General features: G+C 39.0%; 1 long non-coding RNA gene across 1 annotated transcript in view; it reads right to left on the bottom strand.

Moving 5' to 3' along the window:
* Positions 1–6,000, bottom strand: part of LOC126981701 (uncharacterized) — a 101,865-nt gene that overhangs the window by 76,132 nt on the left and 19,733 nt on the right. The gene's annotated exons all lie outside the window — the stretch shown is intronic.

Here is a 6,000-nt window from a genome sequence, read left to right as displayed (position 1 = left end):
GAGGGGGAGAGGAGGGAGGGAGGAAGAGGGAGAGGAAGAGGTATGGCGGGAGAAGGAAGGGGGGAAGGAGGGGAGAGGGTAGGAGGAAGAGGGAGGAAAAGGAATGGGGGGAGGGAGGGAGGGGAAGGGAGAGAGGGGAAGAGGGAGGAGAGAGCGAGAGAATGAGCAGGAAGGAGGAAATGAATGGAAACAGGGCAAGAGAATATCTGAGAAAAGAAGAAAATAAAATAAAAAAGGAATGAAAAATAAGAAAAAAATATAAAAAGAAAAACAGAGAAGGAGGGAAGAGGAAGAGAAGGAAGGAGGGAGGGAAGGAAGGAGGACAGGAGAGAAAAGAGGTAAGGGAATTGAATGAGGGAGGGATGAAATGAAGCAAGGGAGGAAGGGAGATAATAGGAAAGGTGGGATGTAGAAGAGATGGGAAACAGGAAGAAAATTAGGGAATGACGAAGATAGGATAAGAGGAGATAATAATGGAAAGTAAGAGAGAAAGAGGGAGGTGGAGAAGGAGATAAGGAAGTAAAAATAAATAGGGAAAATATGAAGAGGTAAAGAAGAATACGTAAGAGAGGAAGGGAGTGAAAGAAGGGGAGAAGAAAAGAATGAGAGGAGGGAGGGAGGGAGATAAGTGAGGATGTCAAAAGAGGGGAAGAGGGAGGGGAGGAGAGAGGAAAAATGGAGTAACTAGGTGAGGTGTAGGGGGAGAATTAGACGGAAGAAAGGAAAGGAGAGAGAGAGAGAGAGAGAGAGAGAGAGAGAGAGAGAGAGAGAGAGAGAGAGAGAGAGAGAGAGAGAGAGAGAGAGAGAGAGAGAGAGAGAGAGAGAGAGAGAGAGAGAGAGAGAGAGAGAGAGAGAGAGAGAGAAGGAGGAATGTACGTAAAGAAATTAAAGAAACGAAGAAGGAATATGAGTAGGAATAATACGAGGGAGAGAAAGAGAGGGAAGAAAGAAGGAAACAAGAGCAAATGAAAAAAAAGGAGGAAGAAAGGAAAAGAGGAAAGGAGAAATTGAGCTCAAAAAAGAGAATAGTGGAGAAAAAACTAGTTAAAATAAAAGTGGAGAAGAAAAAAGGAGAAAAAAGAAGGGATAAAGAAATTGTAAAGATGAAGATGGGGAGAAAGAGGAAAGAAAGGAGGGAACAAGAGCAAATGGAAACAAAAGAAGGAAGAAAGGAAAAGAGGAAAGGAGAAATTGAGCTCAAAAAACAGAATAGGGGAGAAAATACTAACTAAAATAAAAGTGGAGAAGAAAAAAGGAGAAAAAAGAAGGGATAAAGAAATTGTGAAGATGAAGATGGGGAGAGAGAGGAAAAGAGGAAAGGAGAAATTGAGCTTAAAAAAGAGAATAGGAGAGAAAAAACTGAATAAAAGTGGAGTAGAAAAAAGGGATAAAGAGATTGTGAAGATGAAAATGGAAAAAGTAAGAGACGGACACACATACAAAGAGACAAACAGACACACAGACATAGATAGACAGACAGGCAATGAAAAACAAACGAACCATCAACACATAGAATATACAGAATAGAATACAAAAAACTGAATAAATATAATAAATGGGATAAAATGAAAATAACGTAACCTTCATAATACAAACATCCTTTAACAACTATGAAAAGTAAGAGATGAAAAAAGGAAGTGAAAAAAGTCAGATAGAGAAAGTAAGAAGGAGGAAGAAAAAACAAACTGAAGAGGAGAAAATGAAGTTATGGGGAGGAAGGGAAGTAAAGGGGAAGAGGAGGAAAAGGGAAGGGGGGAAAGGGAAAGGGGAAGTGAGGGTAAGAGGAGGAAAGGGTGAAAAGAAGTTAAAAAAAAGAAGATGGAATAATTAAAAAGTAAAAAAAAAGGTTAGAAAATTTGAAAAGAAAGGGAAATGGGGGAAGTAAAAGTAGGAAAAAGGAAAGGGAAGGAAGCGGAAGAGATGAAAAGCAGTGAGTGAAAAAATGTAGATTGGAAAAGACAGAAATTGAAGGGGAGAAAATGAAGTTATTGGGAGGAAGGGGAGGAGAGGGGAAGGGAAGGAAAAGGAAAGGAGAAGGAAGGGAAAGGGGAAGAAAAGTGAGAGGAGAAAAAATAGAAGGAATAGTAAAAAAAAAAGTTAGAGAAATTAAGGGAAAGAAAGGAAAACGGGGAATTAAAGGGAAGGGGAGAGAAAGGAAAGGCGTATAAAGATGGGAAAGAAATGGGAAGGGGAGAGAAAGGAAAGAAAGGGGAAGGGGAGAGAAGGGAAAGCCGTATAAAAAGTGCATGACGGGAAAGTGAGAAGGAAAAAAAATTGAGGGGAAGGAAAAAAAAAGTGTTGGGAAGAAAGGAAAGGAATGGGGAAAGGAAAGGAAAGGGAAAGGAGAAGGAAGGGAAAGGGGAAGAAAAGTGAGAGAAAAATAGAAGGAATAGTAAAAAATATAAATAAAAGGTTGGAGAAATTAAGGGAAAGAAAGGAAGATTGGGAATTAAAGAAAAGGGGAGAAAAAGGAAAGAAAAAATAGTGGATGGGGAAAGTGAGAATGAAGAATAGATAACAGGAATTGAGGGGGAAAAGTGATGGGAAGGAAGGGGAGGAATGGGGAAGGGGAAGGAAGGGGAAAGGAGAAGGATGGAAAGGGGAGAAAAAGTGAGAAGAGAAAAAAATAGAAGGAAAAGTAAAAAGTAAAGAAGGTCAGAGAAATCAAGGGAAATAAAGGGAGATGGGGAAGGAAGGGGAAGCAAGGGGAAAGGGAGATAGAGGAAAGACGTAAAAAAAAGTGACAAAATAATGGGTGGGAGAAGGGAGAATGAAGAATAGATAACAGGAATTGAGGGGGAAAAGTGATGGTAAGGAAGGGGAGGAATGAGGAAGGGGAAGGAGAGGGAAGGGGAAATGAGGGAAAGGGGAGGAAAGGGTGAAAAGAAGTGAAAGAAAAAAGCAGAAGGTAAAATGAAAAGTGAAAACAGGTAGAAAATTTGAGGGAAAGAAAGGCAGATGGGAAAGTAAGGGGAGGAAAGGGGAAGGAGAAGAGGTGAAAAGAAGTGGGAGAAACTAAACAAAATGAAAAGTGCGAAGAAAAAACAGTCAAAGAAATCGAGGGGAAGAAAATGAAGTGATGGGGAGGAAGGGAAGGAAAGAGAAAGGGGAAGTGAAGGAAAATAAAAGAAAGGGTGATTGAAAGAGGAAACAAATATGGAAGGAAACGTGAGAAAGAAGAAAAGAGGAGTTACTGAAAAAGAAGAAAGGTTGATAAGGAGGGAAGGGGAGGAGAGAGGAGGCGAAAGGAAGGGGAAGGGGAGGAAGGGGAAGGGAAGGGAAGGGGAAGTGAAGGTCAAAAAAGGATCATTAAACAAGTCAGTTGGTCAACCTCCATTACCCACTGGGGAGGGAATGGGAGGGAAAGGGGAGAGAGGGAGGGAAGGGAGGGAGGGGAGAAGAAGGAATGAAGAGGGGGGAGGGAGGAAGAGAGAAAGAGGGCCAGACAGTTTTGTGGAAAGTTAAGTTAGGGAAAGAAGAGGAAAGAGAGGAGGAAAGGAGGGAGAAAGAGATAAGGGAAAGAGGAAAGGAAGGAAGGGGAAGTAAAAGAAAGAAGAGGGGAGTTAAGAGATAGAAGAGGAGGAGTAAGGAAAAAGGGAAAGAGGAAGGGAGGAAGGAAGATAGGAAGGAAGGAGGAAGAGACGAAAGAGAGAACTGGGGGTAAGAAAAGGAAGAGGGAATTAACGGAGGATAAATAATAAAGGAATGAAAAAGGAAAGAAGAAAGGTGAAAGAGAGGAAGAAAGAAGTGAGAGAAAGAGGAAGAAACGAGAAGAAGAAGGAAGATGGAGGGAATGAAAGAAAGAAGAGGAGAAAAGAGAAAGTAGAAAGAAGAGATGGGGGAAGGAGTGTTGTTAGAAGAGAAAAGGAGGAGGGAAAAGAACGAAGGAACTAAAGAAAAGAGGAAGAAGAGAAATAAAAAGAAAGAGAGGAAGGAGAATATGGAGCGAGTCATATTTCAGATCTCTCTCTCTCTCAACTAGTGTCAAGTCAGCAGCATCTTCATTCCTCCCTCCTCCTCCTCCTCCTCCCTCCTCCTCCTCCTCCTCCTCCTCCTCCTCCTCTTCTTCCTCCAATCTCTCTCTTCATCACCATTTAAGCCTCCATTTTTTCCCTTATCTTTCCTCTCTCTCTTTATTCTTTTCTCATATACTGTTGCTTTTTTTCTCTCTCTTTCTCTCTCTCTATCTCTATCCATGTCTATCGATCTATCTATCTATCACCTTCAAGGCCATTTATCTATCGACCTGCTCTCCTCATTGTCCTATTAACCCTAACAACGCAGTAGGCCTAGGAAAAGGGAAGAGAAAAAGAAGGAAAATTGGAGGATGAGGAAAATATAGGAAAAAATAAGAGAAAGCGAAGGAAAAGGAAAATAAAGGAAAATGAGGGAAAAGAGGAGGAAAAGGAAAAGTTAAGGAAAAGGAAAATTATGGCAAAGTGAAGGAAGAGGAAAATAAAGGAAAAGTGAAGGAAATGTAAAAGAAAGGAAACATTAAGGAAAAAGCAAGAAGGAAAATGAAGGAAAAGTGGAGGAAAAGTGAAGGAAAGGGAAAAATAAAGGAAACTGAAGGAAAAGGAAAATTTAGGAAGAATAAAGGAATTGTAGGAAAATGAAGGAAAAAATAAAGAAAAGTGAAGGAAAAGGAAAATAAAGAAAAAATAATGGAAAAGTGAAAAAGGAAAATGAAGGAAAATGGAGGATAAGTGAAGAAAATGAAGGAAAAAATAAGTAAAAATGAAGGAAAAGGGAAATTAGAGAATATGATGGAACAGTGAAGGAAAAGGAAAATAAAGGAAATTTGAAGGTAGAGTGAAGAAAAAGGAAAATAAAGGAAAAATATAGGAAAATTGAGGAAAAAAAGAAATAAATGAAAAAAATGAAAAAGGATTGAGTATAGAGGAACAAAAGTGGGAAAGGAGCTGGAGATGGAGGAAAATGAGAAAGAAAAATGAAGGAAAACGAAAATAAGACTAAAAAAAGAAGGAAAAGAGTAGGAAATAAAGGAAAAAAGGAAAAAAAATCAAGGGAAAACAAAATAAAATGAAAATAAGGAAGGAAAGGAGTTGTAGATAGAGGGACAAAAGCGAGAAAGGAGTGAAAAGGGGGAGGAAAAATAGGAAATAAAGAAGAGGAAAGTGAAAATAAACGGAAAAAGAAAAAAATTGAAGACAGAGGAATAAAAGTGAAAAGGAAAAGGATGTAAATAAAAACAAGGGAAAGGAGTTGAAAGTAGAAGAAAACTTGATTGATATAACGAGAAGGAAAATAAAGGAAAAGAAAGGAAAATATAGAAAAATAAGAGAAAAATATTGAAACGTTCAGGAAAATAAAGAAAAACAGGAAAACAGAAAGAAAGAGAGAAAGGACTGTATGGAAAAAAAATAAAGGTACATCTGAAGGGAAATTGGTTGAAAATAGAGAAACCTTAAAGAAAATGAAGAGAGAGAGAGAGAGAGAGAGAGAGAGAGAGAGAGAGAGATTTTCTTTGCAATCAGGGAAAGAAGGCAAAAGTGTAAAAAGGACTCTCTCTCTCTCTCTCTCTCACGTATGCGAAAAATATCCTTGATCTTTCCTCTGCTTTTTTATCCAAACATTTTCCTCTTTTTTTTTTTTCTCTCCCTTATCCTCCTAATGCTCCTTCTTTCTCTTTCTCTCTATCTCTTTTTTCTCTCATTTCTTTCCTCCACATTTTCTCTCCGTATAACTTCCATTACTTATGCATCTTTTATTGTTTTTCTTTCACTTTCTTCACCAATATTTTTCGATTCTTTCACCTCGTCCTCCTCCTCCTCTTTTTTTCCTCCTTCTCCTCACCCTTATCCTCCACCTTTTTCTCCTCCTCCACTGCTTCTATCTCCTGTTCGTTTTCTTCGCTGTTTTCTTCCTCCTCCTTCTCCTCCTCTTCCTCCTCTTCTTCTTCCTCCTCCTTCCTTCTTCTTCTTCTCCATTTTTTTCACCATTTTCTTCCTTTCTCCTCATATTCCACTATTTCCTTTC

The sequence above is a fragment of the Eriocheir sinensis genome, chromosome 49 (assembly GCF_024679095.1).
Source record: "Eriocheir sinensis breed Jianghai 21 chromosome 49, ASM2467909v1, whole genome shotgun sequence".
In the NCBI taxonomy this organism is placed as follows: Eukaryota; Metazoa; Arthropoda; class Malacostraca; order Decapoda; family Varunidae; genus Eriocheir; species Eriocheir sinensis.
The sequence above is the reverse complement of the archived record's forward strand: the minus strand, read 5'-3'. Positions and strand labels throughout refer to the sequence as shown.